Source organism: Dermochelys coriacea, chromosome 5 (assembly GCF_009764565.3).
Source record: "Dermochelys coriacea isolate rDerCor1 chromosome 5, rDerCor1.pri.v4, whole genome shotgun sequence".
Lineage (NCBI taxonomy): Eukaryota > Metazoa > Chordata > Testudines > Dermochelyidae > Dermochelys > Dermochelys coriacea.
In genome coordinates, this window is record NC_050072.1 from 52,260,824 (window position 1) to 52,288,367 (window position 27,544).

General features: G+C 40.1%; 1 protein-coding gene across 4 annotated transcripts in view; it reads left to right on the forward strand.

Annotated features, from left to right (window-relative positions):
* MSH3 (mutS homolog 3) overlaps window positions 1-27,544 on the forward strand; it is a 181,965-nt gene that overhangs the window by 126,206 nt on the left and 28,215 nt on the right. The gene's annotated exons all lie outside the window — the stretch shown is intronic.

A 27,544-nucleotide genomic window follows, 5' to 3' on the forward strand; every position in this document is an offset into this window, starting at 1 on the left:
CAAAGGAAGAAAATATTCTTTCTACACCAGCAGAAGAAGCTACTGCTGTTAAAAGTGAGATGATCACTTCAAGAGTCTCTGAATCCAAGTGCTAAAGTGATTTTCACCAGTTCACTGGTGTGACATTCTTTAAAACATCATCAGCAAACATATATTTCTTGAATGGTTCACCCTTAGCTCTGAAGTTTATTATAGTTGGCATTATGGAGGGGTGACTACTGGATGTCCATGTCATAGCCAAATCCTCTTCAGTAGTTAAGGTTTGACCCTGCTACCGAGTATTGAGAATATTTGCAAGAAAATGAGCTGGAGACAGTGCTTGTCCCGTTTTGTTTTTTTGATGCTTGTAATTTAACTTTGTCATTGCATATTTCTCATTTTAAGATCTTACTCAGTTCCTTCCAGACTTGAACAGCGTCCGCAATAAATCAGCTATTTCCCTGCATTTTGTTCAAGGCTACAGAAATAGGCTTCAGGGTACTGAGCATGTGTTCAATATTTCTCTTAAACCCAATGTTGAGAACTTTGACTGTGACAGTGCCATCTATTTTTTCATGATTTTGTTCACAAACTGTCATCAGATTAGGCCAGTTTTTGATATAGTGCTCGAAACAGTCCACTACTGCGTTCCATCGCACATCTTGTGGGAGAGTTAGCTTGGTTCCTCCCTCTCTTTTCAGAGCAGCTGTTGGTTGTTACAGAAGTATTTTGCAACTTCAACAACATTTGCCTTTATTTCTGGAACACTGAAGTCTTTGGCTAGGAGGTGCGTCAAACGAGAACTGCAACCGTATTGTTATGAGCTTGGGACTCTCTTCTAAATAATTTCTTCTCATATTGGATACATTTGCAGCATTGTCTGTGACCAAGCTGTGTACTAGACATTTGAATTTTTTTTCAGTTTGTTATGGCTTTTACTGCTGCTACTTGTAAGTATTCTGCTGTGTGTACATTTCCTGATGTATTAATTGTTTCTGTAAGGAAGATATTCCCTTCTTCTGTTGTCACACAAGCACATACAACAGTATCATTGTGAACATTGCTCCACCCATCAACACTCAAGTTAACAATTTCACCCTCTAAACTATTTGCACACTGCTCAATTTCTCTTTCATACACTTTATCAGCAATTTGCCTGCGACATCTACTCTGTTGTGTGGACTGATCCTGGCCTTAGTGACTGAACCATGTTAATGAACTGTGGGTTCTCAATCATACGGAATGGAGAGTTTGTTGCATAAACAAACTGAGCATTTTTTTTCGTCAATTACCTCTTTTTGTAATCTGCTGGTTATCACAGATTTATCTATGGCTGTTTCTGGATGATGGAGACTTTTTTTTTCTTTTTGCTGCAAGTGGTATACTGTGGTTACGTGACAGACATGATGTGACTGAAACACTGTCATTGGAAGATAACTCTGAAACTATAGAAAATGATGGTGATCTTGAAGGTGGAAAGTCTTCAGAATCCTGTACGTTGAGGATGGATTCTCCTTTTTAAAAAAAAAAAAAAAAAAAAAAAGTCAATGCAGTTCTTTAATTATTATTACCACACTGCTCATTTACTATTACTCATTTCATTCACTGACATGCAGTACTACTTTAAAGGTGAATTAGTAAAAGGAAGATCCGCCTATTTCAGCTATTTATTTTTTATCGCAACTGCATCTAAAATGATAGTACCATAGAGTAACTACTATATTTTTTTGCTCAGACATGAGAATTCAAGAATAGTCCAGAAGACAGGCAGTCCTTAAGAAAGAAGTATGAAATAAAAAAGTTTACCAACCTGAAGATCTTGCATGTTCAGACATGTTCCTTTCATAGTCTTCAACACAGCTTCCTCCTTAGAAGGAACACTTCTCATGATGTTTCATTCGGGCAACCAGGCCTTGCATTTCTTTGTTGCGCTGTTGCATTTTGCACACAGGCCTGTCTTACCCACAGGTAGAAGAACTTCATTAAAATATTCCCAAACTGGATCTCTGTTACGGCCTGCTGCCATTATAGGTTTTCCTTTCTAGTGAGAGAATGGTCTGGTAGATCTCAAGTCAATGAAGGCTATGCTCAGAAAGACCTCAAGACTTCTGGAATATGCTGCTCAAACAGTTTCACTTTTGTTTCTACTGCCTGTCCCTCCCTTCTCACATTTGTCTCAAGACAACTTCTCCTTGTCCAGATCTATTCCGCCCCCAACAAGCTTCTATTAATTGAACTTTTTGAAACTTTGCACTTTTAGAGAGAGGTAAGGGATTGATTTTGTGTATACAAATTTGCTGAGGGACAGTAGGGTTGAGGTCTGTTACTTCTCATCTCTATATTTATTTATTTTAAAACCATTTTTGCTGTTAACAAGCATGTTACTTCTGAAGACACAAATCCACAATTTGAGAACTGCAAAATTAAGCGCCTCTGATGGCATGTTCTAGACTGAGCACTGAGTCCCATTGGGTAGATAGAAATATTAACCTAAATAATCTATACAGAAGCTCCTGGAACACCATAAGATTGGGTCCCTAATCCATGAACTATTGGAACTCATTTACAAAACTCTTCTTAAACATTACATGACTACATTGTCTCATACTATAGAATTAGAATTTATAATCCCTATTCCATGATGAGATATCTTTGAGCTATAATGTATCTTGATTAAAACTATCTTTAGATAGGTTTTTTCCTCAAAAAGCACTTTATCAAAAAAATCCGATTTAAATAAAAATCCGATTTATAAAAAAAAATTGATTTTTATCCACCCTGACACATTCTCAGTTATTCAAGTTCTTGTGATGGTACTGGTACTTAAGAGCTAACTAATTGATTCAAAATGAATCAAGCAAAACATGTAAATAAGCAAACATTCCAAATAATCCCAGGGAGAAATTAGTATTAGCCTAAAGTGTTGAAAAATAAGCTGCTTAATAGAGACTCTGGGTCTAAAATTGCAGGGTGGATATTTCAATTTGAAAAAGACCATGAATGGAAATGTTTGACCACATGCTTAAGAACCCTTATATACTACATAATGTTACAGAGTTTCATAGATTCCAAGGTCAGAAGGTACCATTGTGATCATCTTGTCTAACCTCCTGTATAACTCAGTACATTGAAGTTTCCCAATATAATTCCTAGAGCATATTGCTTAGAAAAACATCCAGTCTTGAATTTAAAATAGTCCAGTGATGGAGAATCCACCATGACCCTTGGTTAAGTATTAACTGTTGCTGTTAAAAATTTACACCTTATCTCCAGTCTGAATTTGTCTACCTTCAGCTTCTAGCCATTGGATTGTTGTACCTTTCTGTGCTAGACTGAAGAGCCCATTAGTAAATATTTGTTCCCCCATGTAGGTACTTATAGACTGTAATCAAGTCACACCCCTGGGAAGCACTCACTCTCAAAAGAATTTGGGAGTGGTGGTAGATAATCAACTAAACATGAGATCCCAGTCCAAAGATGTGGCCAAAAGGGCTAAAGTGATCTTTGGAGGCATAACAGGGGAATCTTGAGTAGGAGCAGAAAGTTTATTTTACTTTGCTCATAATTGTTTTCAGCTTTGTGAAATTGGTCCTTTAAAAGCGCCAAGTATATATATTACTGTTCTGGACTTGTTCTGTTTGCACATTATAAATGTGATCAAGTCATTATCACTCATTAGTATTAATTTTTAGTTCTGTGATCGGTTCTTCATCTGTCAAGACAAGGTCTAATATAGATAGAGCCCTGCCAATCGGCCTATATCCACTTTATATCTGAGGATATCCGCATCCGTGGACCATGTTTGCAGATCGTGGATCAGATGTGGATACAAATTTTGTATCTATGCAGGACTCTAAATATAGCATTCCCATGTGTTGGATGCAGTACTTTCTGAGTTAGGAAATTGTCATCAATAAAAATTAGAAAGTCCAAGGATGTTTTGGTAGTGGCAGCATGAGCCCTCCAGCATATGTCACTAAACTTGAAGTCCCCATGATCACACAGCATTTTTTCCTACACATTATAGATACATGTGTAAAGAACATATCGCCTTATTAGTATGATTTCGTCGTCGGGAGTAGACACCAACTGATACTCCATCTTTTGCTTTTATCTGTTAAGACATTGATCCATAACCATTCAAGACCATTTTCTTCTGTGTTATCAGTGATTTGGAAACAGTTATTGCCATTTTTGTCTACTTGATCCATCCTAAATAAGTTATAACCATTGATTTTTATGTTCCAATTGTGCAAATCATCCGACCTGGTTTCAATAATGCCAACTGGATTGGATTTATGCTCATAAATAAGCAATTCCAATTCCTCTTGTTTGTTACCCAGGCTTCTAGCATTAGTGTGTAGAAAATTAAAGAATTTCTTCTCCATGTCCTTTGGTTACTTGATTAATTTTGTTCTCAATATCTTGATTCTGTGCCAAATGAGTGCTCATCCATGTTTGCTGTTAGTCAGCACCCTCCTGACTATGCTAGCCAGCCTGTTCCCCTTCTTCTGAGGTGGAGGGCATCTAAACTGTGCAGCCCTCTCTCCCTGTAGAAGGTGGACCAATGTTCCACAAAACCAAACCCTTCAGTTATACTTTTAGCTTTTGGGGGCAGGAACTGTCCATTTAGTGTTTGTTGGTATGGTGCCTTGTCACAATGTTGTCTAACCTGATTATGGCCCTGCTCATATATAAATCGTAAATAATAAAAACGTGGATGTCCCATGATTTTGTACAATACTACTACAGTTTGTAGTATGGAGGGACCTACTATATTCCTAATATGTCCTGTAGGCAGCCTTGGATAGGTTTTGAAAATTGGGCTTATTACTACTTATATTACACAGGTAGTGTTTTCTAAAGTGCTAAGCTTAAAAAAAAAAAAAAGTTGCCTGGGTCAACTGACTTTCTGAAATATTAGCAGTGGTTGGATTCAGTAATGAAACCGATATGCTTCCCAACACTTGTTTGAAATCTTGAATTTGTCTAATTTTTGTGTCTGAATGTGTGTTATTAGGGCCTGATTTCAGATTGGTGCATTGTATTTATGAAACGGTATGCACCAATTATGTACATCTGTGCACATGTGGCCAGTTACCTGAATAATTGCACAGTTGTGGTTATCGTGCTAATCATGTGGTAATTGCAGTTCCTGAAAGTAGTAGTAAGTAGCAATCACCTCTGTGAGATGAATAGGAGAGCTCTCAGTACTTCCTGTGGTCCTCCATATTTGGCCTTCAATAGCCACAAGGTGGCCCTTAGTACTTGGCCTGTTTTTGTTAAAATCTTTCTTCTCATTCACCTAAGCAGGTCACCAGTTTCCCTGTCCTAAACTAGGAAAGGCAAAGATATTGCATATTCTGGACTTCAGGAATGTACATTCACAGATTAAAAGCTGTTGGGGAAACAGATCCACAGTTTTTATTCTCTTCTAGGGTTTAGGGACGGGTCTCCAGCTGCCTGAGTACGTCCAGATCAAATTAACCTGAAGCATAATCAGAGGCTTATGAGGCTGCAGAAATTCCCTATATAAAGAGACTAAAAGCCTGTTTCACTACAGCCATTGCCATCTTCTGGGCTGAAGTGGTGACAGAGGAGCCATTAGCAGCCAGGCTTTGCAAAGCTGCTACCTGGTGTTCCCTGCATTCTTTCACTAGACACTATTGCGGCTAAATATGCAAGCATTTGTGGACACAACCCCTCACAGCAGATTTCTTAGAAATGGTCTTCCACAAGAAGATCTGTCTTCACAAGGATTGGTTGGTTGAAAGTATCAGAGGTTTCTGTTCATCTTCTTTCCCCTACCTCACCCTCAGGCTTTCTGTTTTAGTTCAGCCTCACATCTCTTGCTGTTCCTCTATAGGCTGTTTTCTCATAGAATACTGCTATCCATAACCCGTGTCTGCACTATCACAGACTGAGCTGCAGAAAGTAAAATAGCTGGCAAGTGGGAATATAATTTGTCATTTTGCAAACTAGTTAGATTTTTAATCTTTTGGAGAAAAACTATTGACATAAGAATAGATCACTTTCAAATTTATTTTTGTGACCGCCTTAGTTTATTCTCCTTTAATAGGTGATGCTACTAAAACTAATTAGGTTTCAGAGTAGCAGCCGTGTTAGTCTATATTCGCAAAAAAGAAAAGGATACTTGTGGCACCTTAGAGACTAACATTTATTTGAGCATAAACTTTCGTGAGCTACAGCTCACTTCATCGGATGCATTCAGTGGAAAATACAGTGGGGAGATTTATATATACACACACAGAGAACATGAAACAATGGGTTTTATCATACACACTGTAAGGAGAGTGATCACTTAAGATGAGCTATTACCAGCAGGAAGCGGGGGGGGGGGGGAAAGGAGGAAAATCTTTTGTGGTGATAATTAAGGTGGGTTATTTCCAGCAGTTAACAAGAACGTCTGAGGAACAGTGGGGGGTGAGGTGGGGGGAGAAATAACATGGGGAAATAGTTTTACTTTATGTAATGACCCATCCACTCCCAGTCTCTATTCAAGCCTAAGTTAATTGTATCCAGTTTGCAAATTAATTCCAATTCAGCAGTCTCTCATTGGAGTCTGTTTTTGAAGGTTTTTTTTTGTTGAAAGAGAGCCACTCTCAGGTCTGTAATCGAGTGACCAGAGAGATTGAAGTGTTCTCCGACTGGTTTTTGAATGTATAATTCTTGACGTCTGATTTGTGTCCATTTATTCTTTTACGTAGAGACTGTCCAGTGTCACCAATGTACATAGCAGAGGGGCATTGCTGGCACATGATGGCATATATCACATTGGTAGATGTGCAGGTGAACGAGCCTCCGATAATGTGGCCCTATGATGGTGTCCCCTGAATAGATATGTGGGCAGAGTTGGCAACGGGCTTTGTTGCAAGGATAGGTTCCTGGGTTAGTGGTTCTGTTGTGTGGTTGCTGGTGAGTATTTGCTTCAGGTTGGGGGGCTGTCTGTAAGCAAGGACTGGCCTGTCTCCCAACATCTGTGAGAGTGATGGGTCGTCCTTCAAGGATAGATTGTAGATCCTTGATGATTCGTTGGAGAGGTTTGAGTTGGGGGCTGAAAGTGATGGCTAGTGGCGTTCTGTTATTTTCTTTGTTGGGCCTGTCCTGTAGTAGGTGACTTCTGTGTACTCTTCTGGCTCTGTCAATCTGTTTCTTCACTTCAGCAGGTGGGTATTGTAGTTGTAAGAATGCATGATAGAGATCTTATAGGTGTTTGTCTCTGTTTGAGGGGTTGGAACAAATGCGGTTATATCGTAGAGTTTGGCTGTAGACAATGGATTGTGTGATGTGATCTGGATGAAAGCTAGAGGCATGTAGGTAGGAATAGCGGTCAGTAGGTTTCCGATATAGGGTGGTGTTTATGTGACCATCGCTTATTAGCACCGTAGTGTCCAGGAAGTGGATCTCATGTGTGGACTGGTCCAGGCTGAGGTTGATGGTGGGATGGAAATTCTTGAAATCATGGTGGAATTCCTCAAGGGCTTCTTTTCCATGGGTCCAGATGATGATGATGTCATCAATGTAGCGCAAGTAGAGTAGGGGCATTAGGGGACAAGAGCTGAGGAAGCGTTGTTCTAAGTCAGCCATAAAAACATTGGCATACTGTGGGGCCATGTGGGTACCCATCGCAGTGCCGCTGATTTGAAGGTATATATTGTCCCCAAATGTGAAATAGTTATGGGTGAGGACAAAGTCACAAAGTTCACTAGGTTAGCCATGACATTATCGGGGATACTGTTCCTGATGGCTTGTAGTCCATCTTTGTGTGGAATGTTGGTGTAGAGGGCTTCTACATCCATAGTGGCTAGGATGGTGTTTTTAGGAAGATCACCGATGGATTGTAGTTTTCTCAGGAAGTCAGTGGTGTCTCGAAGATAGCTGGGAGTGCTGGTAGCGTAGGGCCTGAGGAGGGAGTCTACATAGCCAGACAATCCTGCTGTCAGGGTGCCAATGCCTGAGATGATGGGGCGTCCAGGATTTCCAGGTTTATGGATCTTGGGTAGCAGATAGAATACCCCACGTCGGGGTTCCAGGGGTGTGTCTGTGTGGATTTGTTCTTGTGCTTTTTCAGGGAGCTTCTTGAACAAATGCTGTAGTTTCTTTTGGTAACCCTCAGTGGGATCAGAGGGTAATGGTGTTGGAGAGCTGCCTAGTAGCCTCTTGTTCATATTCCGACCTATTCATGATGACGACAGCACCTCCTTTGTCAGCCTTTTTGATTATGATGTCAGAGTTGTTTCTGAGGCTGTGGATGGCATTGTGTTCTGCATGGCTGAGGTTATGGGGCAAGTGATGCTGCTTTTCCACAATTTCAGCCCATGCACGTCGGCGGAAGCACTCTATGTAGAAGTCCAGTCTGTTTCGACCTTCAGGAGGAGTCCACCCAGAATCCTTCTTTTTGAAGTGTTGGTAGGAAGGTTCCTGTGGGTTAATACGTTGGTTAGAGGTGTGTTGGAAATATTCCTTGAGTTGGAGACATCGAAAATAGGATTCTAGGTCACCACAGAACTGTCATGTTCGTGGGGGTGGAGGGGCAAAAGGAGAGGCCCCGAGATAGGACAGATTCTTCTGCTGGGCTAAGAGTATAGTTGGACAGATTAACAATATTGTGGGGTGGGTAATTAGCTATTTGGGAGAAGGGTTTGAAGATTAATATACAAGAAGAGGACCAACACTGCTACCCCCATAGCTATCTTTAAAAATCAGTGCTTTTTATGATGATTCCTTTTTTGTAGATTTCACTTTCAATGTGAATTTATATAGGTTTATTACATTAACATTTAACTATATTTCCTATATTGTATTCTGAGTGGTGTTTCCATGGAAATGGAAAGGTTGCTATTACAGTTATTCTTTTGGTTATATTTAGCAGTTATGTATTCTAGCTTCTCTAAATTGACTTTAAATACTACATTCTATTCAAAATTGTAAATCTGTAGAGGGAGGATTATACAGTAAAGCAAATATTTTGCTTTTAGATAAAGTGGAAATCTGAGCAGTTCTTCTGCATTATTAAGCATACAGACAAATCTCATGCTCAGTACCCAGCCGAAGTATTTCACATGGGTGCTGGGAATTTCCACATTGGAAAGGGGAGGGGAAAGAATCCTTCTTCCAGAGAATACATCAGGAGCAATGCTATTCCTCAGCATCAATGAGAGCCAAAGTGTCATATCCTGAATTCCCCAGCTTTATCTCACCCACAATGTATTATTTTAGGTGTCTGTTCTGGAACACCCTGAGAAAATGCCCTGGGTAGTTTCCCAAAATCCTACCCCTTCCATTGTGCAGTAAAACTGTGACAGTTCCACTGCTGTGGTGTGGTCCTCATTCTCAGAGGAGGATGCAGCATTTGCCTCATGAAGTGCAGAATACAAGGAGTATTCCATATTTTAGTGCACTCGCTTCAGTGGTTATGCATCAGTGGTTGCATGAAGTGAGACACCAAAAATATACCATTTCCTATGTAATAAAACTATTTGTAGAACACATGGCTTTTATCTCTTGCATTTATTAAAGTGCATGTGTAAAACAGCCTTCACTTGCATGCCTACACAACTTGTGCATGAGCCAAAATATGTACATATATTTAAATGTAGTTTCAGTAACTTTAATTTCTACTGAATTGGTTAATACAGCTGTATTATTAGAGGGGTGAATAAATGAAAATTTGAGGATATTTTAATGATTGTTTTTCTTTTTTAATTTCCACTTGTGCAATGCAAAGGAGAATACTTTCAGGTGATCATAGTTTAAAACTAAACCTGTTGTATTGACAGATTTTCAGAGGGGTCTCAGGAAATTTAGGTGCCCAACTTCCATTGACTTCAATGGGAGGTGAGTGGTTAAATCCCTGAGATACGTTTGAAAATCCCAGCCTATAATCTTTCTTGTAGCAAATTAATTAATTTTGGGTTTAAAATAACCCATGATTCATATTAGTCTTTGTAAGATTAATGTGTGCTTTTGTGCACTGGTCATTCAGATGCTGAAACTGTAAGATATTTTTAAGAGTAACTTCTGCATGCGTATGCGCGCATGCTTTGATTAGGAAAGATACCCTACTCACAGTAGTGGAAACTAAAGTATCCTATTTACCTGCAGAGAGAGGTACAATAAAAAGAAGCAGCTGTGTAAGGATACCAACACTGCTCCAGCATATGTGCCACAACGCTGTCAAAGAAAATAATCTTATAGGTGTGGGAGCTTAGTTCAGTATCCATGGTCATGAATGATGATTATTTTGATGTAGACGTTGTCTGCTAGGACCTGGAGTGAGATCTCCAATCCATTTCTCATAGACCATTGAACAGCTGTCAGATAGTCTTATAGTTATTATCAACCTGATCAAGATTCAAGTCACAAAATTTGAGAGTAATGGGTTTAATAGTTTAAAGATAAGAGTATGCTCAAGTAAACAATCCAATTAATAGTTCCAATTACTGAAGGCCCTGGAGTGGAAATTTTAAATTAAAAGTGTTTCTTGGGAACACAAATTATCAACGTAAGGATTAATCCAAGGGGAATGGATGACTCTGGGAACTGGCAGAGGGATAAAAAAAACTTTCCCCTCTAAGTCACCTACCTGTCTATTTCCATGTTAAAATAAATTCCATTGGATTTATTTCTGTGATTAGACATACTGTGAATAAGTATATCTGATCACTCAAATAAGTAGGTTTTTGCATTCCAGCGGAGATATACGGTACCACCCAAACTGGATGGCAACATAGGAAAGGCAGCTTCCAAATACATAAATATAATGGGGTTGCATTGGATACTCTTTGAACCAAAAAGAAAAGGAGTTCTTGTGGCACCTTAGAGACTAACAAATTTATTTGAGCATAAGCTTTCGTGAGCTACAGCTCACTTCATCGGATGCTGTAGCTCACGAAAGCTTATGCTCAAATAAATTTGTTAGTCTCTAAGGTGCCATAAGTACTCCTTTTCTTTTTGCGAATACAGACTAACATGGCTGCTACTCTGAAATCTTTGAACCAAGTTACCAGTGGTGGATTTGAAGCCCACTTATCATAGATTGGCTAGCTCAATGCTTTAGAGGTAGAGAAATAAAAATGGGCATCAGTGAGGCGTAGGTACATCCTCTCTCCTTGTTCAGTAGTATGTTATCTTTCTTGCCACTGACTCTCAACTTGTCCATATAAACAGCTGTCATTGGCTCTTATGAGAGCAGAGGAATGCAGTTTGGGTTATCTATTAGAGTTCAAACCTGACAGGCTATCTTAGCAAAGCCAACTTGATCTTCTTTAGGCAGCACAGGGTAATGCATAGTCCTGGTAGGTTACACGGATAAGTAAAATTTTATAATTCCTTTCTGGTTTTCATAAGATTCACAGATAGCGTGCTTCTACTTCAAATGAAATTCACCTGGCTGCAGAGGACCTGGACAAGGCTCTATTCATCGCATCGTCCCTTTTTTATGATCTGCAGGTAGTAGTACTTTGAGTGGTGCATAGAGCTTAGTCTATGTCATTCGTACTCGGTCGAATTTCACACCCCTCCCCCACCAAAATACGTTTTGAAATACTGAAATATTTAAGTAAATACTGATTGCTAGGTCTGTAGCTGGGCAAGAATTTCCTCTTTGCTAACTGAGCAGGTCATTTGGATGAGGGTCAAGGGGTTCACTTTCCTCTAAGCACCATAATGAACATTAGTGTGGAAAATATAGCCTGTTGTTGACGTTGTACAGAGAAGATAGAGCTGTTTCCCATTTGCGGTGCACTGTTCGTTCTTGTTTTGTCTTGTACTGGAGTTAATGCAAGATCCTCAACTCAAGAAACCAAATAGGGATAAGAGGATCTAAGATGGTGCAGACATTAGCGATCCTTCTGTTGGGAACAAGTTTCGTTACTTGAACAGTGTGGAGTGGCTATTCCTTTCCAAAGGGAGAAGGCAAATTGGTGACCAGCTATTAGTATGCAGCATTCCCAGGAAAGGACTGGTGGATCTGTATTGAACTGAAGTGAATCCAGAGACACATTGCTGCTGGATAACTGGTTATAACATTCAGGTTACTGTTACATGACCAAATTATTTGTAAAGTTTGGACTTTAATCCACATTTTATGCATGAAAGGGGAGAGGTGATACTTGGTACGTCATTGTCATGTGAGTTGGAGTTTGCAGTATTGCCAGCTCTCATAAGAAGTCATACTGGGTCAGACCAATGGTCCATCTAGCCCAGTATCCTGTCTCGTGACAGTGGACAGTACCAGATGCCCTAGAGGGATTGAACAGAACAGAGCAATTATCAAGTGATCCATTCCCTTGTCATTCAGTCCCAGCACCTTGCAGTCAGAGGCTTAGGGGACATGCAACTTTATAGTAACTCTAGCAATTTAGGTGTATGGGGCTTTTTTACCTGTCTCATGATGAAAGGCTGTCAGCTTATAAATTTTCTCTTATTCAAAACGGCCACCATCTCCCATTCCTGTCAGTGAGGCTGTTACTCAGGGTCTTAAAACCCAAAGCAGTGGTAATCCAGGCAAAGTCAGAAATAGAATAATAGGACTGGAAGGGACCTTGAGAGGTCATCTAGTCCAGTCCCCTGCACTCAAGGCAGGACTATTCCTGACAGGCGTTTGTCTAACCTGCTCTTAAAAATCTCCAATAATGGAGATTCCACAACCTCCACAGGCAATTTATTCCAGTTCTTAGCCACCTCGCCAGTTAAGAAATTCTTCCTAATGTCCAACCCAAACCTCCCTGGCTGCAATTTAAGCCCATCGTTTCTTGTCTTATCCTCAGAGGTTAAGAACAAAATTTTTCTCCCTCTTCCTTGTAACAACCTTTTATGTACTTGAAAACTGTTATCATGTCCCTGCTCAGTCTTCTCTTTGTCAGACTAAACAAACCCAATTTTTTCAATCTTCCCTCATAGGTCTTGTTTCCTAGACCTTTAATAATTTTTTGTCGCTATTCCCTGGACTCTCTCCAATTTGTCTACATCCTTCCTGAAATGTGGGGCCCAGAACTGGACACACTACTCCAGTTGAGTCCTAACCAGTGCAGAGTAGAGGGGAAGAATTACTTCTCATCAGGGTGGATTTGATTTAAATCAAATTGATTTAAATCACTAGTCAGGAAGACTCTGTTTAATCATGGATTTCTACATAAAATGCATTATTGTTGGTTGTTATAACCTTCTGTGACAAAGTTCCTGCTCTACCTTGGTGGGTCTTGCGCTTATTGGCAGATTTGCTCGCCTTGGAGCTTTACGGCAGCCCTCAGCTTGGCCGTTTTTCTGAATTCACAGTACAGGTCGACGACTCCTGTGTCTGACCAGGAGTTGGGAGGATTTGGGGGGAACCCGGGCCCGCCCCTCTACTCTGGGTTCCAGCCTAGGGCCCCGTGGAATGCAGCTGTTTAGAGTGCCTCCTGGAACAGCTGTGCTACAGCTACAACTCCCTGGGCTACTTCCCCATGGTCTCCTCCCAACACCGTCTTTATCCTCACCATAGGACCTTTCTCCTGTTGTCTGATGATGCTTATACACCTAGTCCTCCAACCGTCCGCGTTCTCACTCTCAGCTCCCAGCTCCTCACATGCACACAACAAACTGAAGTGAGCTCCTTTTTAAAACCCAGGTGCCCTGATTAGCCTGCCTTAATTGATTCTAGCAGTTTCTTGATTGGCTGCAGGTGTTCTAATCAGCCTGTCTTAATTGTCTCCAGAAGGTTTCTGATTGTTCTGGAACCTTCCCTTTTACCTTAGCCAGGGAAAAGGGACCTACTTAGCCTGGAGCTAATATATCTGCCTTTTATTACTCTCCTATAGCCATCTAGCCCGACACTGTCACACTTCATACATATTCTTCACAACTCAGAGATAGTTGTAGGTTTCATTTTTAGAAGGTACACACTATACGTTTTTAAAGTGATTTATTTTGAAAACTTTCCAGATTAGTGTTACAGCTATATCAGAAAATGAATGATTGGTTATTTCATTTACCAAAGGTAACTGAAGCAGATATTTATGAAGTTATTGGGAGGTGAACTATCTCCAATTCAACAGGTTAATCATTAATATTTGGAGGATTTTCTTGCCATGCAGTATTAGGATGAGAACATCACCAGACAGACATTTTAAATTGTTTTATTTAACTAAAACTATGTTATGTATTCTGGATTTTTTTCTTCAACAGCAAACATACAATATTTTAACAAAACAAGTATATTAATTTTTGAATTTAGTAACACATCCAAGTTTTTTAAAATCAGGTTTGTTTTTGTTAAAATTGTTAACTAAAATAGTTGAAATATTAAAAAATTAAATCGACTGTCACCCAGGTCAACATGAGAAACTTAAAATATTGCCTTCTGCAGCTAACTCAGTCGTCTTCACCTTCATTTTCCTGTTTGTTCATAATCTGGAAAAGAAAAACAAGCTTTCCTGCTTTTTTAGGTCCCAAACGATTTGTCAATTTGGAATGAATTAGTCCAAAGGAAGAAAATATTCTTTTTACACCAGCAGAAGAAGGTACTGCTGTTAAAAGTGAGATGATCACTTCAAGAGTCTCTGAATCCAAGTGCTTAAGTGATTTCCACTAGTTCACTGGTGTGACTTTCTTTAAAGCATCATCAGCAAACATACATTTCTTGAATAGTTCTTATTCCCAAAGTGGGACTCTTTTCTGGCCTGCTGCCATTATAAGTTTTCCCTTCAAGTGAGAGAATATGGTAGATCTCAAATCAATGAAGGCTACACTCAGAAAGACCTCAAGACTTCTGGAATATGCTGCTCAAACAGTTTCACCTTTGTTTCTACTGCCTGTCCCTCCCTTCTCACATTTATCTCCAGACTTCTGCTCCTTGTCCGGATCTATTCCACCACCAACAATCTTCTGTCATTGGACTTTTTGAAACTTTTCACTTTTAGAGAGAGGTAAGGGATTGACTCTATGTACACAAATTTTCAGAGGGACAATAGGGTTGAGGTCTGTTATTTCTCGCTTCTATCTATTTATTTAAAAACATTTTTGCTGTTAAAAAGTATGTTATCTCTGGAGACACAAATCCAGAGTTTGAGAACTGTAAAACTAAGCATCTCTGATGATATGTTCTTGACTGAGCACTGAGTCCCATTGGGTAGATAGAATGATTAACCTAAATAATCTATACAGAAGCTCCTGGAACACCATGGATTAGGTACCCAATCTTATGAACTATTGGAACTCATTTACAAAACTTTTCTTAAAATTATATAGAATACTATAGAATTAGAATTTATAATCCCTATTCCATGATGAGATACTGTAGCTCAAAGATGTATCTTAATTAAAACTATCTTTAGATAGGTTTTTTCCTCAAAAAGTATTTTATTAAAAAAATCCAATTTAAATCTAAAACATCTGTTTTTGATTTAAAAAAAAACATTGATTTTTATCCAATCTGTTTCTCGTGTTTTGTTTACAATACTCCTGCTAATACATCCCAGAATGATGTTTGCTTTTTTTGCAACAGCATTACACTGTTGACCCTTATTTAGCTTGTGGTCCGCTATGACCCCCAGATTCCTTTCCACAGTACTCCTTCCTAGGCAGTCATTTCCCATTTTGTATGTGTGCAACTGATTAGTTCCTTCCTAAGTGGAGTACTTTGCATTTGTCCTTATTGAATTTCATCCTATTTACTTCAGACTATTTCTCCAGTTTGTCCAGATCATTTTGAATTTTAATCCTATTCTCCAAAGCACTTGCAACCCCTCCCAGCTTGGTATTGTCTGCAAACTTTATACGTGTATGTCAAGGTTCCTTCCCCACTCTGAACTGTAGGGTAGAGATGTGGGGACCTGCATGAAAACTTCCTAAGCTTACTTTTACCAGCTTAGGTTAAAACTTCCCCAAGGTACAAACTATTTTACCCTTTGCCCTTGGACTTCCACTGCCACCACCAAACGTCCGGGTTTACTGGGAAAATGTTGTTTGGAAACGTCTTTCCCCACCAAAACCTTGCACCCCCCTGCTTGGGGAAGGCTTGATAAAAATCCTCACCAATTTGCATAAGTGACCACAGACCCAAACCCTTGGATCTTAAGAATAATGAAAAAAGCATTCAATTTCTTACAAGAAGAATTTTAATATAAGAAAAGGTAAGAATCACCTCTGTAAAATCAAGATGGTAAATACCTTACAGGGTTATTGGATTCAAAACATAGAGAACCCCTCTAGGCAAAACCTTAAGTTACAAGAAAGACACAAAGACAAGAATATTCATTCTATTCAGCACAGTCTAATTTCTCAGCCATTTAAAGAAATCATAATCTAACGCATATCTAGCTAGATTACTCACTAAATTCTAAGACTCCATTCCTGTTCTGTCCCCAGCAAAAGCATCACTCAGACAGACTTTGTTTCTCCCTCCCTCCAGCTTTGAAATTATCTTCTCTCCTCATTGGTCAGGTGCCAGCGAGGTTATCCTAGCTTCTTAACCCTTTACAGGTGAAAGGATTTTTCCTCTGGCCAGGAGGGATTTTAAAGGTGTTTACCCTTCCCTTTATATTTATGACAGTGTACTCTCTATGCCATTATCCATCACTGATGAAAATACTGAACAGAACCTGACCCAGAACTAATCCCTGCGGGACCCTACTTGTTATGTCCTTCCAGCATGACTGTGAACCATTGATGATGATCTCTGGGAACGGTTTTTCCAACCAGTTTTGCACCCACCTTATAGTAGCTCCATCAAGGTTGCATTTCCCTTGTTTGTTTACGAGAAGGTCATGTGAGACGGTATCAAAAGCTTTACTAAAGTCAAGATATACAATGTCTACCACTGTCGCCCTATCCACAAGGCTTGTTACCCTGTCAAAGAAAGCTATCGGTTTGAAATGATTTGTTCTTGGCAAATCCATGCTGACTGTTACTTATCACCTTATTATCTTCTAGATGTCTGCAAATTGATTGCTTGATATTTGCTCCATTGTCTTTCCGGGTACAGAAGTTAAACTGACTGGTCTGTAATTCCCTGGGTTGTCCTTATTTCCCTTTTTATAGATTGGCACTATATTTGTCCTTTTCCAGTCTTCTGGAATCTCTCAATAAAAAAAAATAGATCAATGGGAACACAATGCTTTCGGCTGATGAAAGATTGATACAGGCATGCTCTTACCCAAAATTACTGTTTATTAGATTTAATCACACACAGACATAAGCAATAGGTTTAGGGCATGCCAAATAATTATCTAAAATCTGAGATGATATTGAGTAAGTAGCAACAGGTCAGTGCTGGCTGGTCACTTCTCCACCGGGGATATGGGGTCAAGAAAAAGTCTCTCAGGATAGCTTCAGAGAACTGCTCTAAAGTACTCGCTGTTATCTAGTCTTTTTATAACTAATTTTTACAAACCACTGTGCTCATAGTGACCCTTACTGGGTCATTACTGAAGTTAGGTGAAGTGAACTACTTATCAACAAAACATTCCTAACAATCTTAGCCTTAATAAGCTTCTATATCAAAGGTGCCCAAACTCAAGGTCTCCATCCACTTATTTTCTTTCAATCTCATAATTTGTTGACTTTCTCCCCTCCTCCTATTCTGATTAGCAGAAACTGCAAGTCTGCAGCTATTATTTGACCTTGCTTCCAAAAGCCTTACTTGTCCAAATTAACTCTTAACTATGTGGTGGTCTATTTTATTAATTAATAGTAGCTGACTTTACACAGTGTGGCTGTGATTAGCTTGGTCAAGTTCTGGGGTAACACTCCCTCAATTCTGGGGCTCAAGCCAGCAATATTGCTTCCACTTCCCTGCAGTTTATCTTCATGTGCAGGTGGGGCTGCCCTTAATAAAGTTGCCTGCCACCTCCCACTGTTTTTGGTGAGATTGAAGCTACCCCCACAAGCAGAATGGCTGCTCCTCTGTGGTTCAGGGGGCTGGGACAGGGCATAGGGACTGTGAAAGGTTATTATGGAGAATGAGTACTTGATGTCACTAAAAATACTAAAAGCTGCCAAGCTCCTGTAGTTGGGGAAACATTGATTGCATCCTGTGGCTTGGGTGTTGTTAATGTTATGTTCAGATCTGCTGCTTCCAGTCAGACAAATTCCCCTCTGCAATGATGCTATCAGCTGATAACTTCAGAGATGACTGCACATATTTTAACAAACAGTTTTCGAAGAGTTTAGGTGAAACCAGTACTTCTCAATACAAATGAATGAGACTATAGATATGCCCTCTTTTTTTGCTCAGATTTCAACAATTGTCCAGTGTAAATGGGAAGGATCTACTTCCTGAGGACTTCCTGTTTTGCTGTCTGCAGACAGGACATGCTACAGGGGGAAAAACTCTTTGAAGCTTTTCAACAATCTGTTTTTGCAGCTGAGTTGGAATTTTTGGTATTTGCACTGATAACATCTGAGCTATGACAGGAAAACATAGCAGCACTGTAACTAGAATCCAGTTATTGCACCTAAGGCACTTGGCACGTTATTGAGTTTATTGGGCAACTTTGGCTGCAAAGGATGCCATAGGAACTCAAAAACTTGATGAGGCTGTAAAAATTGTTAGCTTTTTATTAAAGGTAAGATCACCTACATTATTAACATTATTTTATGTAAATAAATGGATACCACATTGACACATCTCTTGCACATTGAAAATCATTAGTTTTCACATGGCAAAACTTTAAATCACTTATTTTAGCTCAGCGAGGACAAGTATTTTCCATGCTGACTGTGCCTCTGCTCTTGGAGATCAGCTTCGGCCTCCTCTGAATGTTCTTTCCAAGAATGGAATATGATGTGGATTCTCAACCTTTTAAATATTTTTATCAATAATCTAGACCAGAGTTTCTCAAGTGCGGCCACCTGGGGGTTTTCCTGTGGCCACAACAGCCTCTTGCTCAGAGATGGGGTAGGGGACTAAGCAGTGTGGCCCCTCCCTGCAGTCCTCGGGGGCAGGCTTCAGCCCCCATCCCCTGGTTCAGTGAGAGGATCCAGCAGCAGGCTTTAGTCCCCCCCGCACCTGGCTTCAGCTGAAGGACTCCTGACGTGGGCTTCAGCCTCTCCTCCCCCCTCCAACTTCAGAGCTCTGGCTTTCAGCCTCTCCTCTCCCACCCCCGGGGAACAGGGCTCCGGCTGGGGGCTGTGGGCTTCAGCCCACCCCGGTTCCAGCCACGGGGCTCTGGGCTTCTGCAGGGCCAGCCTTACCAGGTGCTGTGGTCCAGAGGCACAGGGCTGAGCTTGGGGTCCAAGACCATGGAAGGGAGCCCAGGCAATGGGGGGGAAGCAGTGGGGCCCAGGGGAGATGAGGAGGGCCAGGAGCACCAAAATATAACTGTACATTATTTTTATTATTGAGTTGGGGAAAAAACCTACATCGATCAATTACAATGATTTGGACATGTAAAATATATATTTATTTGTTTTTTTCTAAAGTTAAGTATTTTAGGAAAAATTGTCAGAGCGGCCATCAACAAGAGTTGGTGGTCGCACTCTTAGACCACCAAAAAATTTGTGAGAATCTTTGATCTAGACAATTATAAATCCTTGCTGGTAAAGTTTATGGATGACACAAAGATTAATTGGTAATAAATAATGAGGCAGACAGGTTACTCTTAGAATGATCTGAATCAGCTGGTTAAATGGTCACAGTCCAACAAAATGTGTTTTTTGTTACAGCCACATGCAGAGTGACAGATGTGGGAACCAAGAATTCTGGTTATACCTACAGGATGAGGGACTGTGTTTTGGAAAGCAGTGATCCAGAGATGGACATAGATAATTGCTTCAGTGTGAGCTGTCAGTGCAATGTTGTGGCAAAAAGGGTTAATAAGTTCCTTGGTTGTATGAAAAGGGGAATATCAAAAAGAAGTAGGGAACTAGTCTTGTCTTTGTACACAGCATTGTTAAAACTGCTACCAGAATACTGTGTGTCCAGTTCTGGTATCTGTACTTCAAGAAAGATGTGGAAATACTGGAAAGAGTACAAAGGAGGGGCTGGAAAACAAACCTTACAACACAAGGCCTGAGGAGCTCAGCTTACTCAGCTGATTGAAGAGAAGGTTGAGAGGTCACTTGATCACTTTGTTTAGGTATCTACATATGGAAAAGATGTCTGATAGCAGGAGGCTTTTCAGTCTTGCAGACGAAGGCATATCAAGGTCCAGCTGGAACTTGCAATTAGACAAATTCAACCTTGAAGTAAGACTCAATTTCCTAGGAGTGGAACAGTTTATTGCATGAAATGGTGAACTCACCATGCCTTGGTGTCTTTAAAGATTAGAGATCTCTCTAAAATACATGCGTTAATCAAGCTTCTTGGAGAAGTTCTATGGCCTACATATGCAGGGGTTCAGGCTAGCTTTTGGGGTTTGTGAATCTATGAATCCCCCTGTTCATCCCCTTCCTTCATGATCCCTTATTCTTCAGGGCTTCAGCAAGCATGAAGAAGGAATATTTTTCCCCCACTGCAGTTATCCAAAAGTATCCTGGGATTTTTTTTGTTTTTCTCCGAAGTATTAGAGATTGGCCACAGCTGAATATAGGACAGTGGATGGGGTTGACCAGTGCTCTGACATGGTAAAGACAATCTTATCATTTAGATGCCTGGGCAGAATCTCTTGCTCATGGGCTCAGGGTCAAACTGATTCCTTCTTGATTCCAAATGTGGTAATTTTTCCCTAGATCACCTTGGTTCACCTGCTCAGATCATCTGAGCGTATTTTATCTACTTAGTCACTGCTATTGCAGGGTCCTCTAGCATTGGTGGCATCTCAGTCTCTCCTGTTCTCGGTCTGTGGCACACAACAGCTTAGATTCCTGAAGATTGAAATGTTTTCATCTAACTACAATGATTGGGCTCAATGTAGAAGTGACTGTATGAAATTTAAGAGGTGGTATACAAGAGGTGAGACTAAATGATCTAGTGTCCATTCTGGCCTTTAACTCTGAAACTATGAAACTTGAGGGTAAATGTTGAGGTTGTGACCATCCTGCCCTTCTCTCGTTGCCAAGTGTGAGGGGAGTCCCACCTAGAAAAGTGGGCAATCCTGGTAGGGAAGAGGTTAAAAACCACTGTTCTGTGCCAGTCTGGACTCCCTCCCTTCAAGATTAACAATATCTTGTACTAAATTTCAAATATAATGTGCACTACATTTGGATTATATATGGTTTGATGTACGAAAGAATCTTTCTCTGGAGTTATTCCATAATTGCCTATTTCAGGGTTTCCTGTGCCTTTCTCTGAATCATCTGGTACTGGCGACACGGTAATGGTGTAGATGAACCACTGGCTTGATCTGGTATGACTATTCCTAGGTTCATAGCCATTATATATAAAGTGCTTTTGAAAATGCAGCTGAGTTCAGGGAAATGGCAAGCCCTCAATGAATAGGAAATGACTTTTCCAAAAGTCCTCAGTGTACTGTTTCCATCTACTAATGTGAAAACCATAACCAGCATCTGTACTAGCATAAAAGATCTCAAAGAAAAAACAATGAGTTCAGAAACAAATTCTGAATTGCTCAGCAGAGATGAACACTCCTTTAAAAATTCTTGAAAAACTCACTACTAGAATTAGGAGTGATACTCGGAAAGTGCACAGCTATCACTAGGTACATTGAGATTTGTAACAAAACACCCTACTTACTATATGTTGGTCTGTGTCTGGAAAGGATGGTTGAGAAGATCATTAAGGCAGAGAAACACTTGCTTGGGGAGCTAACAATTTTTGTTGCAATAAGGTTGGAATAATCACTTAAAGTGAAGCTCCTTCTCTTCCCTGGTCTTTGTGAAGTTCTTTCATTTTTAATTTAACCTAACCACCATTTAGACTGGGCTTCTCTGAATGTCTACGACTTTGTCCTGATTAAAAAGGAAAAGTTCATCTATCATGTAGAATACTCCTGTTATCTCCCTCCCCCGCCGCTGCATTTGAATCCTTTCTTTGGTCCTGATCCTTCAAACACTTAATCACGTGCTTAACTTTATTACCATGAGTAGTCCCACTGATTTCAATGAGACTACTCATGGTAATAAAGTTGAGCATGTGTGTAAGTATTTAAGGATCCTGACCCTTTGTTTTCCCCTGGTCAGCCTTCCCAGAAAGTATGTCTACACTTCCATTAAAAACCCACATCTTGCCTGTTCCTACTGACTCAGGCTCATGGGCTTGAGTTAAGGGGCTGTGATAATTGCAGTATAGATGTTCAGGCTCACCTGTATCCTAAAGTGCGGGCTGCAATCCAAGCATGAATGGCTACAAGGCAATTAAACAGTCCTTTAGCCTGAGGCCTGAGAGCCCAAGTAAGCTGAGAGTTTTTAATTGCAGTGTAGACATACCCAGAGTGGTGCTGCTGATCTCCCCATATGGGAACGATAGTCAACAGTTTCCCGCAGTTGACCTAGTTTGGAACCATACCTTTTTGTTTAACTTTCTCTTTAACAAAACATTCAATTTAACATCATTTTAAGCATGCTTCTAGGATAAGAATGTTACTATACTCTAGACAAATACTCTACTCTGATACCAAAATTATGGCTTTATCCTTCCTTGACGCTACATCAATCAGAATAACTAAATTTTACTCAGTAGAGTAAGTTTTCATTTGGGAGCTAAGCAATATTTTTTTCTCACTATTTTAATTTCCTCAGCAATAAAATTCAAATACCAAAAACGCTTTAAAAATAGCAAGACAATTATACATTAATTAGTTCTTTTTCATTACTATCTACACAATTTATACAACTTATTTTATTCATTCACTTTTACATAGAAAATCAGGGTGATAATAGCATATCTCCAAAATTACAGATTAATATAGACTTCATAAAACATCCCTGGCATCTCATACTTGCTTTTATGTACACATTGCACTCAAATTGATACCGCTAGCATCCAGGACATGGAAATGCAGTGAAGATATTACTCAATTCCAGCAGTGTTATACAGAGAAAAAACACAAGTTTTAAACATTTAAAAATGTTTAATTTGTGTTAATTTCAAAATAACTATAAAATATTAACCAAAACAGTGTTATAAAGCTTTGTATCTACATTTTAGTTACATAACCTTATACAAAGTGTTTTAACACAGAGTCCATGTAAGCTGAATATATCTCAAATCCTTGAATTGCTGTGCTATTCCAATTTTTATGGAATAGGGTAAAAGAATGCAGATAACTTGTTCTAATCAAATAATTTTCAAGTTATAAATACTGATGAAAATCTTAAAAATAAGAGATGATGTTGGATAACATGCATATATGCATAAAAAAGCAGTGTTCCCAGAAATGTTCCTGTAACTGCCTATTATAGTTTTGCCTTTGTGTCTGTAAATCATTGCATTTAATCCTGTCAAGTTTCTGAAAACTTGGTGAATATTTAAAACATCATAGAATGTACAGCCAATCAGACTCTCATTCCTGAACATTCCAGAAGACTTTGAAATGAGCTGTCCATTTTGACAGAAATATAATAGCACTAAGCATAGTGACTTCTTTGATTAGTGACTAGGGTTAGTGCTACTGAACAGTGTTTGCTAGATTTTGTTCAAACAATCTCAACAGAAAGGGTCTTTTGGGTCACATTAAAGTAACCTTTTCTACATATGTTTACACAGGAAAGGGAGCTGCAACTGTTGATCCCTTCTCGGAGCAACTCTAAACTCATAGTGTTGGAGTTCTACACTTCAAGTTTTCCATGCATGTGCCAATGTATTTTTTCCTTGAAGAGAGTTATCTTCCCATGGCCATGGACCTCGGTCCACTACCCACTTCATAAGGAGGACTGGTTCCTCCACCAATTTCCACTGCTCCTTTTCAACTTAAGTTTTCAACTTTCTCTGTTTCCTTGAGCTTTCATTCTGTCAAGCAGGTTGCAGTCCCTCTTGACAGAAAAGGTACAAATATTCTGTCCAACTGCTGTATAAGGCTCAATTAGTTTGGTCCAAATGACTAGGTTGCCCGCATTCTCCACCAGTCTGTTACCCACTCAGTTAAGGGCACCCTGCCAATGGCTCAAGGCATGACCCAATCAATTTAAAGCACCCCCACCCTTTCCCTTCTGAGGGCTCAGAGTATAAGGCATATCGCCTTGCTCACGGGGCTCAGGATGAAACCTGGTCAATTTAAGTATCCACCCTTTCCCTTGGGGCTCAGGGCTCTACAGGACTATGGAACCTTTTTGCAGTGAAAGAGCCTTACACAGTTGTGCTCTAAACATCTATTTATTAGCAACACACACAGAATACATATACCAAGCAAATCTCTTATGCTCACCACTCCCAATATACATACAAATTTCACCCAAAGGTCAGTCAGGATCCAATCATTTGGGGTTCCTCGCGATGCTTCTGCATGTCACGGTCATGCAGAGGGGTCAGAGTTCTAGCAGCTTGATCTTGCACCACAGTCTGGATATAGTTCCCAAAAAGCATTGTTTTTCATTTACATTATATAAGTAAAACTAGCTACCTCCTTCAAATTTGCTAAACATATTACATTATTCCAATTCCATACTGGCACCTGTGTGACCTCCTTCCTGCCCAAGTTTTTTACATTTTATTTTTTTATGCCCAAATTGTAACTTCTTTGTGATCATCTCTGTTTGTCCAGATGGTCAACATAAAATGCTGGTCAGAGCTTATTTTACCATTTGTTGAGTTTCTTTCTGTATTCTCCCTAATTTCCCAGGGTCTTTTTACAACCTTAGTGGTTGTAACTCTTGTTAGGGATGTTCCTGAGGTGGGGGTGCTTTACCAGCAGCAGAACACACTTTTTTTTTTTTTTTTTTTAAATTTTAGTGGTGAACTCCAAGTTTCAACCGAGGCTGGTTTAATATTGAGGGATGGGGGCATTGATCAGGTTTCAGGCCTGTAACTAGAGCCACAAGAAGGAGGAGTACTTGTGGCACCTTAAAGACTAACAAATTTATTTGAGCATAAACTTCCGTGAGCTACAGCTCGCTTCATCGGATGCATGTCTCCTATGAAGTGAGCTGTAGCTCATGAAAGCTTATGCTCAAATAAATTTGTTAGTCTCTAAGGTGCCACAAGTACTCCTTTTCTTTTTGCGGATACAGACTAACATGGCTGCTACTCTGAAAGGAGGAGGAGAGTACCTTGGGGTCACAGGAGTTGTCAACATGCTTTAGCAGACAAGTACTCACATCTCGTCCCTTTTGCTTATCTCATTCCTTCTGCATTTGCTTCACTTCACTGATTGGCTGTAGGGCAATGAGATATTCCTAGCTTGGTGCTGGGAGGTTTATGATTGTTTAGGAAAAAAGGGGATGTCTTTCCTTTCCCTCCAGAGGAGGGGTGGCAAGGATTCTTGTTACTTCTTGGTCCTTGTTTTTCCCTTTTGGCCTTTCATCCACGCTTTGGGTCTTCACGCACCTGTGGTGGTGGTGGTGGTGGAACCGGACATCAATTCATGTCCTCCAAACCATTGTGAACCAGTTTCTCTCATATTACAGAAATTGTAAGTACAGCCAGGCAAGGCGTATTAGTTTATCTTTTTCTCAACTTGTGAATTTTCCCTTTGCGGGTCCCCACATCTGTACCCCAGAGTTCAGAGTGGGGAAGAAACCCTGACAGTCTCATACTTCCTTGACTAGTTGGCATGAGGTAAGTATAGGTAATTACAACCTAGATGGAGCTACTATAAGGTGGAAATATAACTGATTGGAAAACCATTCCTAGAGAGTAGTTATCAGTGGTTCACAGTCAAACAGTAACTGCATATAGAGTGGTGTCCCGCAGGGATCAGTTCTGGGTCTGGTTCTGTTCAGTTGCCTCATCAATGATTTAGATAATGGCATAGAGAATATATACAGGTTGCGGACAATACCAAGCTGGGAGGGGTTGCAAGTGCTTTGGAAAACAGGATTAAAATTTAAAATGATCTGAATAAATTGGAGAAACAGTCTGAAGTAAATAGAATGCAATTCAATAAGGACAAATGCGAAGTACTCCACTTAGGAAGGAACAATCAGTTGCACACATAGAAAATGGGAAATGACTATCTACGAAGGAGTACTGCAGACAGGAATCATATTGGATCACACACTAACTATAAGTCTATAGTGTAACACTGTTGAAAAAAAAAAACAAACATCATTCTGGCGTGTATTATTAAGAGTGTTGTAAGCAAGACAGGAGAAGTAATTATTCCTCTCTACTCCATGCTGATTAAACCTCAGCTGGAGTATTGTATCCAGTTCTTGGCACCACATTTCAGGAAAGATGTGGAAAAATTGGAGAAAGTCCAGAGAAGAGCAACAAAAATTATTAAAGAACTAGAAAACATGACCTATGAGGGAAGACTGAAAAAATTGGGGGGAACATGACAGTTAAGTACATAAAAGGTTGTTACAAGGAAGAAGAAGAAAAATTATTCTCCTTAACCTCTGAGGATAGGACAAGAAGGAATGGGCTTAAATTGCAGCAAGGGAGGTTTAGGTTGTACATTAGGAAAAACTTTGTAACTGGTTAAGCACTTGAATAAATTGCTCAGGGTCGTTGTGGAATCTCCACCATTGGAGATTTTTAAGCGCAAGTTAGACAAACAGCTGTCAGGGATGGTCTAGATCAGGGGTTCTCAAACTTCATTGCACTGTGACCCCTTCTGACAACAAAAATTACTACATGACTCCAGGGAGGGGGGACTGAAGCCTGAGCCCGCCCAAGCCCCACTGTCCTGGGTGGGGTGCAGGGGAGGGGAGGGGGTGAAGCGTGAGGGCTTCAGCCCCAGGCAGGGGGCTTGTAACCTGAGCCCTGCCACCCAGAGCTGATGCTCTTTGGCTTGGGCCCTGGGCAGTGAGGCTCTGGCTTTGGCCCTGGGTGGTGGGGTCCAGCAACTCTAAGCCAGCCCTGGCAACCCCATTAAAATGGGCTCGCGACCCACTTTGGGGTCCCGACCCAATTTGAAAACCACTGATCTAGATAATACTTAGTCCTGCCATGAGTGATGGGAACTGGACTGATGACCTCTGGAGGTCCATTCCAATCCTACGATTCTATAATTCTGTGATTTTTACATGGTGGCTGAATGGGTGGGAGAACTGTAATCTCGCTTGCTGCCATGTAAAACACTAGGAATGTTCTGAAGTTGGCAACTTCTTTTTCATTGTGACTGTCCTGTCTAGAATCGTTTTACAGTTTAACACAATCCTATTCAGTTCTATCAATTTAGGTTGATGTTTTTAAATACTGGATGTTGACCACAGGCAGTTGAAGTTTTTAACTGTACCTTGTGGCTTGTAGTGGTTTTCAGCACAAATCAATGCAATTCACATCCTGCAGGTTAAAGGTGATCATCAGATAAATTGCTTGCAATTTATCTGATGTATTGCACTTTTTTAATACGTTTCTGTTGACCATGCCTGTAAAGTAATACATTTGAGGGGTGACTTCCACTTTCCATTTCAATTTGTCTTTGTGGTATGAGAGAAATGTACTGAAAGATAGGATTAGGAGAGTGGATGTTAAAATGACATGGGACACATTGCATACAAAATCTAGCTGGGCTGGTGGCTTATGGTGTCAGGTAGTAGGAGGAGTAACATCAGGACACCAGTC